At 44.9% G+C, this 12,924-nt stretch overlaps 1 long non-coding RNA gene across 3 annotated transcripts in view; it reads left to right on the top strand.

The window, feature by feature from the left end:
* The first annotated feature begins 7,837 nt into the window (after positions 1-7,837).
* LOC115298632 overlaps positions 7,838-12,924 on the top strand; it is a 10,382-nt gene continuing 5,295 nt past the window's right edge. For 2 of the 3 annotated variants that reach the window (XR_003911806.1, XR_003911805.1), the window contains exons 1-4: positions 7,838-7,979; positions 8,364-8,712; positions 9,244-9,348; positions 11,154-11,382. This is a non-coding gene — a long non-coding RNA (uncharacterized LOC115298632). The remainder of the gene's footprint in view (positions 7,980-8,363; positions 8,713-9,243; positions 9,349-11,153; positions 11,383-12,924) is intronic. The other variant, XR_003911807.1, reaches the window with a different exon arrangement.

Raw genomic sequence — 12,924 nt, 5'->3', positions numbered from 1 at the left:
GAGCAGCTGCGCGTCGCGGGCCGCGGATACGTTGAATCGACGCCGCCGCCAGGGGCTCGTCCGCGGGCCACACGCAAGGGGTGCGGGCTCGGCAGCGGGCGAGAGGGGGCGCCGCGCGCCAAGGGGGCCCGCCCTTGCCCCTGACCCTGGAGGTCGGGCCCGGAAGCCGCTAGTTTGACGGGCAGCCCAGCCCCGGTCCCCAGGGTAAAGGCCCCAAACCCTGAAGTGAATCGGGGGTCGCGAGTGGTGTCATTCTCCCCGTCTGTGTCATGAGAGCCATTTGCCGGAACCGACGGCAAGCCGATCATGTGGCTCCCAGACGGAAGGTAACAAAAGAAGAAAGTGGATTTTCAGACCGAGCGGGTGTGTAGCGGGAGAGGCAGGCGGCGTCGGAGAGGTTGGGCCCCCGAGGTACAGAGCCGCAGCCGAGGTAGGGGGAAGTGCGGGGGCGGCGGGCTGGGGGGGGGGGGGACCCGGCGTCTAGGTCAGGACCACCCAGCCTGCCTTGGAAGCCGCCAATTCCTCGAGGAGCCCTCTAGAGGGGTGTTGGGGACCCCCAGGTCAAAGGCGGGGCGCTTCCCCTAGGCAACCTCGTCCACTCTTTGCTGAAGAGAAGCGTCGATGAAAACTGGCGTAAACAAACCAGCTGACTCCAAGAGCCTTCCTTTTCTAGAGTCTTCTCCAAAGCCCCAGAGCCAGTGATTATTATGGCCCTCCCCCAAATGCTGCTAACCCATAAGCATTAATAATGAGCCGTGTGCCAAAAGGCTTACTTAGATGGAGTGCCTGGGTGGCACCCCTTGTTGAGCGTGGGACTACTGATTTCAACTGGGATCCTGATCTCAGGGTTCACCGGATGGAGTTCCCCTGCTGGTCTCTGTGCTGACAGTACCGAGCCTGCTTGGGATTCTCGCTCTCCGTTTCTCTCTCTTTTCCTCCCTTGGATTTGTGCACTCTCTCTCTAAAATAAACAAAAAATAAACATTAAAAAAACAGTCTTGTGTAGGGGTGATATCACCAGGGGTGATAAACCGGACTGTTCTCCACTTGGGGCTCATTCTTGTCTTTAATTTTACCAAGACCCCCAAAGTTTAGGGCCTACCCCCTACAGAAAAGTCTGAGGCCCCTCTCTATAGCTTCCTTCCTGTCCATGCTAATTCCTCCACACGACCTTTCCTTTCCTTGGGCTGCTAATGTTTCCCCAACCACGAGGTTGTCTGCTGAGCCCCACAGCCTCTTTCTCCTGGACTTTCACTTCTTGATACTCACTCCATAGTGAGACACTGCTCTGGTCAGCCCAAGATCCAGCGTGCTAATCAAATTCCAGCCATCTGCCAGCATAAAGAACAGCAATGGCTTTGGTTACAGGTAATCAAAAGGGCCCACCATACTTACCTGTCCTTGCAAAGACTGAGTTCTAAAAAATCCCGTATTTAGACCTCCATGTGTTCTGTTCTGGAATTAACCTAAGGGGTTTAGTTGCCCTTTTTGTCTTTTTAGCTTTGCCTAAACCCTCAACCCTGTAATAACTTGTCCTGTTCGTACGATAGATAATCCAACAGAGAGAGCACTGGACATGTACAAGTGCAAGGAAAACCCTCCTTTGACCAGGAATGGAACCCAGACCTCCCTCCCACATGGAAGACCAGAATTCTACTAGTGAACTTGTTTCCCAATTGCTGGAGTAGGTCTTATCAGAAAGAGTGTCTGGAAGAACTTTGAAAAAGCAATTCTAAAATAGCTTTACATAACTGTTTGCTTTGCAAAAACAGAGGTAGCACATAGAAAATACATGTGATGAAGCCAGGCCTAGGGGATTTCGTAAGGCAGCGCTATAAAGTAATGGTACTCAAATCAAAATACCTGATTTGAAAGAGCCTGATTCTGGGGGTGGGGAGGAAATCTTTTCAAGTAGATAATAGACCTCTAGAAAGACATCGGAAATAAGTCACCTGGCTAGCTCACTTGGTAGAGCATGCGATTCTTGGTCTTGGGGTTGTGCGTTTAAGCTCCATATTGAGTGTAGAGATTACTTAAAAATAAAATCTTTTAAAAAATCAATTCAGCTCTGTGTCTGGTCTAAATCTAGTGTGGACCGAGGGAAAATTAATTTCCTCCCTGGCTGAAGCAATCTCTTTGCCCTCTCTTTACTGAGTGCCTCCCAAACCTTTTCCTCCCATCTTTTTCCACCAGTTTTTCCCCCAGTGAAGGTTTAGGAGGCTGGATCTTTGGGTATGTGCTGATTTACTGAGGAAAATCTGGGTGACAATTGAGGTCCTCACCCCTGAAGCTTCTTTTGAGTGTCTAGAGAAAAACAAGGATCAGATAGCCCTGCTTTTAAACTGTGAAGTCTTGCAGAGACCAATGCAGGATGAATAAAAGTGAAAATTCCAAGATTTCTTTCCTTCATGACACCATTTTGGCCGAGAAGTCGGCGAGGAAAGAACAATTTGACGTTTCCTGTAGATGCTAGAATATAATTTCTTCAACCAATTTAAAAAGTTTTCCTCCCCTTTGTCTTTGTTTAGGAGTCATATTTTCACTCTTTTGCTTATACTTAGCCTGGTACAGACTGGTACTGTTCCTAAGATAAAGCCCTTTTCTGTCTAACACACTGCTGTAGCTGAAATTTACTTTTACACCCACTTTGAGAGGATTTAGACCCATTATAATTGGTCATATTTAGTGTTGGTTGGAGATTGCTGACTGTTGTTTTCACTGCCACTACCTCACTGTGTGATTTCTGTTCTTAAAAATAAAGTCTCCTTGCCTATTTTAACTGATCTGTTTGGAGAGAATTTTTGTTTCCCTATTACATTTTTTGAAATTTCATGTCACTATTAGTTCATGGATTTTCTTAGATCCCAGGTACATAGGATAAAGCTAACTTTGTTCTTTAATATAAGACATGTGATGGTGGGTGCCCTGAGCAATGCTCTTCCCTCCTTATTGTCTTCTTGGTTCATCTCCCATTCCCTTCTCCACCCCCAGGAGCACATACCCTAAGGAGTTTAGTGTATGTCCTTGTATTCTAACTTCTCTTTGTATGTTTAAATGTGCATGCCTTTGAAAAAATATGGTCCTCTTTTTAGGAGGATGGCTTAGAACCACTTTAAATGTGGATTGGCTCATTCAAAATCCATTTCAACTTCCTTCTAGTTGAAGAGTTTAAAAAACTAAAAATTATATTTCTCTCACTTGTTTGCAGGTTGGGTTCTTGGTAGAAATTATATTCTGCCAATTAGATGCACTCAAATGTTTTGGCAAAAGTGAGGAGAGGCAGTTTACTTGTGCCTGGCAGCCTTACTCTCATGGCTAGTCACCAGTTGAGAGTGTGTGTGAGGCAGTGGTATTGGCAGCAGGCAAAACGTCCTGACTCCTAGGGAGCAGGTAGGAAGGGCGTTGAATCTCAGGCACCAGTACTTGTACCTGTGTTCTATTTTGCCAGTCATTCCAAGGTGAAATTGATAGCTTTCTAATAACATGTTCCCGGAATTACTCTTTAATTGATTCAGTAGGATTAGTCCATAAATCTTTTTTTCTATTTCCTAATTTTTATTAGCACTGTTTTCAATATCTAGTTCATTGTCTCCATCTGCATAGAATACTGTAGCATGTCTCTACCACGTTTATTATCTATTCCCACATTTACAACCATCTAGTTTGTTCTCACCTTCTGGACACTGCAAGGTAGACGAATCATTCCCATCCATGTCTCATCATGGAATCATGCAACACTTTCTCTGTGGTATACTCACAAGGGTAGGACGGCTGGAGAACAGGGTATGTACACACTTAGTGCTTTCAGTTTGTTCTTCCAAATGGTGGTGCTAGTTTATTTCCCAAGTATGGAAAAATATACAGCAACATATATGGTGGCTTAGGACCAAGTTTGTGCTGTGCCTGAGTCTTACTCCTTGAAGACAAGTTCCCAAAAGTTTGCACCACCCTAACATGTTGGTTCCCAATTATCAAGGTCCTGAAGGCATCTAGACCACACTAATCAAAGGAGTAATCAACAGCAGTCCTCTCTCCCTTGGCCATTGGGACCATACTGACCCAATTCTGAGTCTCCCTCTCTCTCTGCCCCTTCCTCATTTACACTCTATTTTTGAGAGAGAGGGAGACAGAGCCTGAACAGGGGAAGAGCAGAGAGAGAGAGAGAGAGAATGAGAATCCTAAGCAGGCTCCAGGCTCTGAGCTGTCAGGACAGAGCCTGATGCAGGGCTCAAACCCATGGACACAAACAAGATCATGACCTGAACTGAGGTTGGACGCTTAACCGACTGAGCCACCCAGGCGCCCCTAAAAACGTTTTTTTTTTTTAAATTATCAGCTTATGTTTGTAGGTCGCATTCATTATGAAGCTGTAGTGCTGAGGATTGGTTTCCATGCCCATGGCTCTTCCTGTCGTCAGAGCCAGCAGTGAAGAGTTTCTCCCTCATGGAATCCCCAACAAACTTTGAATCTCTCTGACTTCCTTCTCTCTGACCTCTAGACCCAAGTTTAAAGGGTTCATGTTATTAGGTCAGTTCACCTGGATAATAACACCCAGTTTAAGGTCAACTTAATTACATCTGCAAAATCTCTTTTGCCATATAGCATAATTATGCAAATACTAACCATAAGAGAGTTGGAAGGACTATACTAGTACCAGACCAAAAAAATAGCAGACTTTAAAACAAAAATGTTAGGAGAGATAAAGAGTGACATTTTATAATGATAAAAAGCCTGATCCATCAGGAAGTTATAATATTAATAAAAACATTTGCATCTAACAGAATCTCAAAGGACCAAAAGCAAAAACTGACAGAATCAAAGGGAGAAATAGGCAACTGAACAATAATCGTTGGAGACTGCAATACCTCACTTTCAACAATGGATAGAACAACCAGGCAGAAGATCAACAAGGAGATAGAAGACGTCAATAACATGACCTCACAGGCGTCTCCACAGCACTCTACCCAATAAGAACAGAATAATACAGTTGCTCTCAACTGTACCTAGAACACTGTCCAGGACAGACCATACATTAAGCCATAAGAGAAGCCTCAATACACTTAAAAGGACTGAAATCATGTAATTTGAGACATCTCATAAGGCAGTACTGTTAGGTAGCCTCGTTGCACATTGGCAAGTGGGATGGGTAGTTTGTCCGGTCCTCTTTCACTTTGCCCTGAGAGTTCAGTGACACATATGGAGGTGGCCGTGGTCATGCATGTGTAGGCCACTAGCCCGGAAAAACGAAGCAGCTACAAGGGAGAGACAGATATTCCAGAGAAGTTTCTCTAGTGCTAGGTTCATAAAACCAGGGAGAAATTGAGCTGTCGGAAGTAAGGAGGTGTCAGAGGATCACTTTCTCTCTTACTGATGCCTCTTTTTAAAACCTCAGCCTCGGGGCGCCTGGACGGCTCAGTCGGTTGAGCATCCAACTTCAGCTCAGGTCATGATCTCACGATTCATGGGTTCGAGCCCTGCATCGGGCTCTGTGCTGGTAGCTCAGAGCCTGGACCCTGCTTCAGATTCTGTGTCTCTTTCTCTCTTTGCACTTCCCCTGTTCGTGCTGTCTCTCAAAAATAAATAAATGTTAAAAAAAAAAACAACCCTCAGCCTCTCTGTCACTAAATCTCATTGCACTAGAATGCCATGGACCACCAGCAACCACCATTATTAATTCATGACCTTAATTTTTACCATGCTCTGTCTGAGACTACAAACCGCAAGCCAACAGATATGGGTCAACACAGACTGTCAGTCGGTGTTGTATAAAAACTGCTCTGGACATAAAGTCATCCCAAGGTGGCCACAACATGTGTTCAAAGATACATACTGCCAGAGTCCAGCTCCAGCAGGTCCAGGGTCCCCTGAAGGGGTGACGGCGACAGCGAAAAATGGAGTGAGAGAGCCCAGAGTTTCTTTCTTGGTCACCAGCCTGGCATCTCTCTGCCTCGTCAGGCTTTCTGTCTTTATTTATAGATTTAAGTGTTAACATGACATCAAAAAATGGAATTTTTACAAATAATTCATAGTGATAAGATGCTTTGAAAAGGGTGCAGAAACAGGTTTTACAGAGGCATTTTTGCAGAACTACTCTAATTACAATAAGGTAACTTACACATAACAGGATAACAGGATATTCTCAGTGAAAAGCAGGTAACATACACATTTGTTTGAACTGGTAGTAAATCTTACAACTAAGAAGATAGCAGGATGTTTTCAGTGAGAAGCAGATAGCAAACACATTGGTTTATAACACTAACACTAAGAGTCAGGCATAAACAAGGCTAGGAGTCATTCTGTTTGGCTCACAAGAGGAAGAATGTACTCGAGATGGTTAGTAAATAAACCTTTTATTAACCTCGTTCTTTGATGTTGAAGGTGTAAGCGTCATAGGCGCCCTAGACCAGCCGGCCTTTGCATATGAGTTTAAGTTGTAACTACTCTTACCCATCCTCATAATGGGCACCAAATTAGCATAGGTATGTGCAGTAACTTATGCCTGGCTCTTGTTTGTTTCTTATTCCTAAGTTAGGCTCTTTATATCCAGGCCAGAGTTAATAGTAAATCTTGTGTTCTTTAACCCCCTTCATTATCTATGCCTTAAGTTTGTGAGGCTCATTAGAAGAGCCTTTCCACAAACATCTGCAGTGCTTTGTTTAAATTCCTCTTTATAGAGGTGGGAATATGCTTCTTCCCATGAGGTATCTGGGGAATATCGGTCTGACTTCGAACATTGTGAGGCCTAATCAATAGCAACAGGCTTAAATTCACATGAGCAGTAGTAGCAGAAGGAGATGCCAGTTTCCGCCTCTCATGGCAGGAGCCGTGCAACGGTCTGCCATTTCCTTACTGTGACCGTGTCATCCAGCAAGGCCAGTGCGGCTCCCAGCAATATATGAAACTCTTTCGATGACTTTGACAAGTAGGAAAGATACCCTGTGGAGCTAGAATGAACTTCATAAGTGACTATCACAAAATATGTATATAGAGTGGTGCCTGGGTGGCTCAGTTGTCTGACTCTTGGTTTCGGCTCAGGTCAGGATCTGACAGTTTGTGAGTTAAAGCCCCTCTAGGGGCTCTGTGTTGACAGCATGGAGCCTGCTTGGGATTCTGTCTCCCTCTTTCTCTACCCCTCCCCTGCTTGCTCTCTATTTCTCTCTCTCTCAAAAATAAATAAGCAATTTAAAAAAAAAAAAGCAAAATAGGCATATAAAACTATGACACAAGGCAACCCATACACACAGGAAGAGAGTGGGGCTAGGGATGTCAGACTTCAAGTTCAATGCAAAGCCAATAAGCTTCCTCAATGAGGGAAAAGAAGCAAACATAACCCTGGGCTGTGGCAAGATGAAAATTGAGGCACAGGATGGAAATCCTTATAAAGTAATTATTCACACGTTGAGTATTATACTCAGAAATTTTTCTTATAATATTAAATTAATGTGGCACAAAACTAGAGAACCAAAAAGAACATCTGGGACTATCTAAAAGTTTTAAATTTTTCATGAAGGAAAAGCGAAGGGACTTCATGACAGTCCTTAAGATCATGAAAGAATATGGGACAATATTGATTCCTTCATGTTTTCTATGCACTTACAAGAATAAACAGCAAAAAATGTCCTTAAATTGTGGAAAGAGCTAAGTCTGTGGGATCAGTACATGGCCACATAAATACTGAACATGGCTGCTGGGGTGTGGTCCCCGTTGGTGGTGACCTTCGAAACAGATCAGGTGGCCTTATATGGCCTCAGCACCTGGAAGACCGGGGCTCCTAAGATTCCATGACACGTCTTGCTTTCCAGTTCCGTTATTGTGACCTCAAACAGTAACCCGGCAGGCGGGGTCCTTCCTCTGGCACTCCTTGTCAGAGCCTGAGCTGCACGCAGTGCCCTTGGCCTTGAGCTCTGGTATCTTATGCCTTATTTTTGTGGTGGAGAATTCTTAAGAGTTGTGGGATGCTGACAAAGTTTAGCCCCAAAGTAAGTATGAATTACATCTGTGTACTTTAGACCTGTTTCAGTCCACTTTTTTCCACTTTAATGAAACTTTGAGCTATAATTTACATACTATAACACTCACCTATTAACGTACGGAATAATGATTTCTAAAAAAATTTTTTAAGGTTTATTTATTTTGAGAGGAAGGGGCAGAGAGAGAGAAGGAGAGAGAGAATCCCACGCAGGCTCTGCACTGCAGGGCTGGAACTCATGAACTGTGAGATCATGACCTGAGCCGAAACCAAGATGGGGCGCTTAACCAACTGAGCCGCCCAGGCGCGTGTGTGGTACGATGATTGCTAGTAATTTACCAGACAGTGCGACCGTCAGCTTACTCTGTTCGCTTGCTTGTGATTATTTTTTTAGGTTTCTGCCTCCTGGGGTCTGGCTCTACTTCTACCACAAGCTTCAGCATGGCAGAATCTCTCCCCGCTTTCTCTGAGCTGAGGACGGAAATGAGCATCCTGGAAACCAGCCAGTACTTGTGCTCCCAGCTGGAAAAAACCAAACAGAGCTTCCGAGGCCTCACAGAGAAGTTCCTCACATCCAGGGCTACTGCCTATACCCTGGCCAACCAGCTGCAGAAATACAGGAAGCCCTGTGTGGTCCCAGTCATCAGAGTGCCCGTCTTCCCTCTGAGAAACTAAACACTCCCCAAACTTAATTCCTCTCTCTCCATCAAAATAAATCTCATCCTGACTATGCTCCTGGAAAGGTAGCAGTGGGGATGTTACCCTCAATTTGCAGAAGATGGAAACACTGAGGCACAAAGGAATGAAGCTTATAGGGAGGGAGGCATAGAGGCTAAGCTCTTGGTTCAGACACTAAACTGTCTTTTCTCTCTCAGGAACGTGTCAGATTCTGCAAACATATAGTATCACTGTTGGCTTAAGTATCTCAGGATTCAATTCCAACTTTTTCTAAGTACCCATCTGCGAAGCGCTGTGCTAGCGCTCGTGTAATAGTGTAATGGTGGGGTGTGAATTCCTCAGGGATTGTCTCATTCCGGTTGAATCCAGTTGAGCAAGTTACCTGCCCATGAGCTTCTCTTTCCTCATATCTAAGATGGGGGGCTAATCAAACGTAGCCTGAGAGGCTGAGGAATGAGATGTGGAAATCCCTACACAGAACCTGGTACTGGGGTTGCACTTGCCCTTGGGGGTGGACCCTGCTCCATCCCTTGAAGGTAGTCACCACAGCAGCATGTCCAGCTTTCCACTGAGGCAGGTGTGTCTGTTTTTTCCAGAGAGTGAAGAGCACAAAGCCCTCACTGACTCCGTGCTGGAGGAGGAAGCGCCGCTTGGGGGAGAGCCTGCCGAGAAGACGAGATTGGGGTCGGCTGCAGGCTGGGGTACGGAGGGGCCTGCGTGGGGGAGGGCGATTTACTATATCAAGTGGGCAGCGCCGGCTGCTAGGATGAAGAGCACAAGGGCAAAGACAGAGGCAGGAAAGTCCATGACAGGCACAGAACTGGATAAAGACAACCGGCAGGGTTGTGGGAACAGAGTGGTAGAACAGGTAGGCCTCGGGGTTGTCTCTGAAATAGCGTGAGAATAAAAGGGAGACAGACGCCAGGGATGGACGATGGCCGCATGGCTTCCAGCTGTGTGGCCTTGGGTACATTCATTTGGCTTTCCTGCACTTCACTTACCTTAGCTACCTCATCTACAAAATGAAACTACCAACAGTACCTACCTCAGAGGGTTATGAAGATGAAACGCATGATTACAGGTTAAAACCACCTCCGATGCATGTGAAGCTCTCAACAGATATTTTCCGTGATCTTTCTACTTTTTTTTTTTATTTTTTAATGCTTTATTTATTTTTGATAGAGAGACAGAGCATGAGAGGGGGAGGGGCAGAGACGGAAGGAGACACAGAACCCGAAGCAGGCTCCAGGCCCTGAGCTAGGGGTCAGCACAGAGCCTGATGCGGGGCTCGAACCCACGGGCGTGAGATCTGACCTGAGCCGAAGTCGGAGGCTTAACCGACTGAGCCACCCAGGCGCCCCTACTTTTGTTTTTACAGGTGTGGTAGTTGAATTAACATTTTCTACCACGAGAGAGATTTTCCCAAAGTGCTTTTTCACAATAAAAATGTTTCTCCTTCTCAACTTTGATTTATTTTCTAAGTACCGTACTATGTGGGGCACTAACTGGTGGGGCTGTTGGGTAGATAGATAATCAAGGAGCTGTTAATCTGGATCATTAACGTGCTGAGGACTCGCGCCGTCATCCTCAGAGGGTTTCAAATATAAGGGGAGATTGTGGCAGTCACCGTGTCTTCTAACCCTTTGTTGAAATGGAATCTGAGCAGCTCAAATGTATACAGCTTCCTAAAGCAGAGATACTTGACTGAAGAAGGCCTAGGCCTGGAGCCTCTGTTGGCCCCTAGTCTGTTCCTTCACCAACTCTGACACTTTATAGGAGCTCCATGGAATAGAATTTGAAAGACAGTCTGTAGCCTATCACTTAGTAGACAGCAGGGATCAGACATCAGACAAGGTAGATATAAACATTTAGTCCAGCTTTAGGATTATGTGGTTCTGAGTATTAACTGAATGCCTCCTTATGTGGGTACACTCTCTTGAGTACCGTAAGTTGGGTAATACGTGGCCTCACAGAACTCACACTTTTAGATTGGAATCCATGCATGATATTTGTATATTTAGAGTGAGGTAATTGTTACTCAGAACAATTAGTTCTGATAATCAGTTAGTTCTGATAATCAACAATTAGTTCATAATCAAAAATAATTGGCTTATTTTCATGTCATTCAGAAGAATGCTGCCCTTCTTGATCTTTTCATTGATTTTCCTCTTCATTCTTTGAATTAACACCACATGTACCCACTCAACACTTCTGTATCTAGTTTGTGCATGCAACTTTCTGTACAATGCTAAGTAGTATATATTCCATGGAAATGAATGTGGGCTGAATTGAGGACCTGAAAGGGCATTTTTTCAAAGCAAAGTTAATAAACCTAATGCTGTTTCCTCATTCCCTCTGCCACAGGCAGGTCAAGTCACACGACTTGTGTAAGAATTCAAGATGGGGAATTCCTTACAGGTGTTCTAAGAGATGTCTCTGTTGGAACTCCCACAACCGATCATTCACTGCGTGCACTGTTATATTTTACTTCCCTTTCTTACCTTAGGGTATATCCCCGAATTCAGGCTTAGGCCCGAGAACTGACCCACTTATGACAGAAGATACAGGAAGAGAAAGGTGTCTGTTATCTTTTCATTCAGCATATGAAGAGCATAGTCCAGTCTTTTGAGATCCTCCTCAGGACACTGACATTCCCAGCCACCAGGGACAGAGATTCCGTGAGCAGCTGGCCCAAGGAAGCCAGCTGGCAGCCTGGCCTGCACACTAGTCAACAGGTGAGTTGGCTTACGGGCTATGGAGACCCTTAGATCCTCCCCAGGTCCTAGCCTCACATGAGTCTTCATGCTGCCACACGACTCTCAGAGTGACATGTTAGCCAGCTGTCCTGCTGTTTTGGGCCCTTCTCAGCCTATTGATAGTGATGCTATCAGGTAGAAATACCTAGGGGTGCTCACCTGGGCCCAAGGTGACCCCCCACAGACATTTCTTTCTTTTAAGGATAATTGATGTACACTAAAATGGCCCACTGTAATATCAGTTCTGTGAGCTTTGAGAAATGCGTACAGTGGTGAAGTGCTGCCACAATCAAGATAATAGAGCAGTTCCATCACCACTGAAAGGTCCTTTGTGCCTCTCTGTAGTCAACCATCGTGCCCAACCCCAGTCACTGGCAACCACTGCATCTGTCTTCTGTCCCTACAGATTTTCCATCTCCAGAACGAATCTGTAGTCGCTTTCCTTTTTTACTATTGAGTACTGTTCCATTATACGGATGCACCACTTTTGTTTATCCGTTCACCCACTGAAGAACATTTGGATTATTTACAGTTTGGGGCTATTATGAATAATAGCTCTAAAGATTCACATGCAGGGGCGGCTGGGTGGTTCAGTCGGTTGACACTCCGTCTGACTTCGGCTCAGGTCATGATCTCACAGCTGGAAAGTTCGAGCCCCACATCAGGCTTTGTGCTCACAGCTCATGTGGCTCAGAGCCTGGAGCCTCCTTCTGATTCTGTGTCTCCCTCTCTCTCTCTGCCCTTCTCCCATTGTGATCTCTCTCCTAAAAATAAATAACACATAAAAATTTTTTTTTAAAGATTCACATGAAGGTTTTTGTGTGGAAAATATGTTTTTCTAAAAATGTTTGTTTATTTTGCGAGAGAGAATGAGAGGGAGAGGGGGGGAGAGAAAATCCCAATCACTGAATGTGGAGCTCACTCAGAGCTCGAGTCCACAAACTGTGAGATTATGACCTAAGCAAAAGCCAAGAGTTGGACACTTAAGCGACAGAGCCACCCAGGCGCCCCAGAAAATATGTTTTCACTTGACTTCGCTTTGCTTGGGTAAATATCTAGGAGTGGGATTGCTGGGTCATGTGATAAACATACGTTTAACCCAGGAGAAACTGCCACACTGGTTTCCAATGTGGCTGTAGCATTTCCGATCCCACTGGCAATGTGTGAAAGTTACAACCGCTCCCCAACATTAACTTTTGATATTTTTAGGCTCTTGTTCTTGTGCCTTTTGTCTTTCTAGCAATTTTAATAAGTGTGGTGGGGGGGGGGGTTGTGGTTTTAATTTGCATTTCCCTGATGACTAATTTTTTTGAGGATCTTTTCATATGCTTATTGGCTCTCCTTATATCTTTGGTGAAGTGAGTGTTCGTATTTTGTCATTTTAAAATGGAATTGTTTGTTTTCTTATTATCAAGTCTTGAGGGTTCTTTAGATTTCTGGACACAAGTACTTTATGAGATATTTAACTTGCAAATATTTTCTCCCAGCTTGTGGCTTGTCTTTTCATTCTCCTCACGGTGT

Source organism: Suricata suricatta, chromosome 8 (genome assembly GCF_006229205.1).
Source record: "Suricata suricatta isolate VVHF042 chromosome 8, meerkat_22Aug2017_6uvM2_HiC, whole genome shotgun sequence".
Taxonomy (NCBI): domain Eukaryota; kingdom Metazoa; phylum Chordata; class Mammalia; order Carnivora; family Herpestidae; genus Suricata; species Suricata suricatta.
This window is presented reverse-complemented; position numbering and strand designations above follow the sequence as displayed.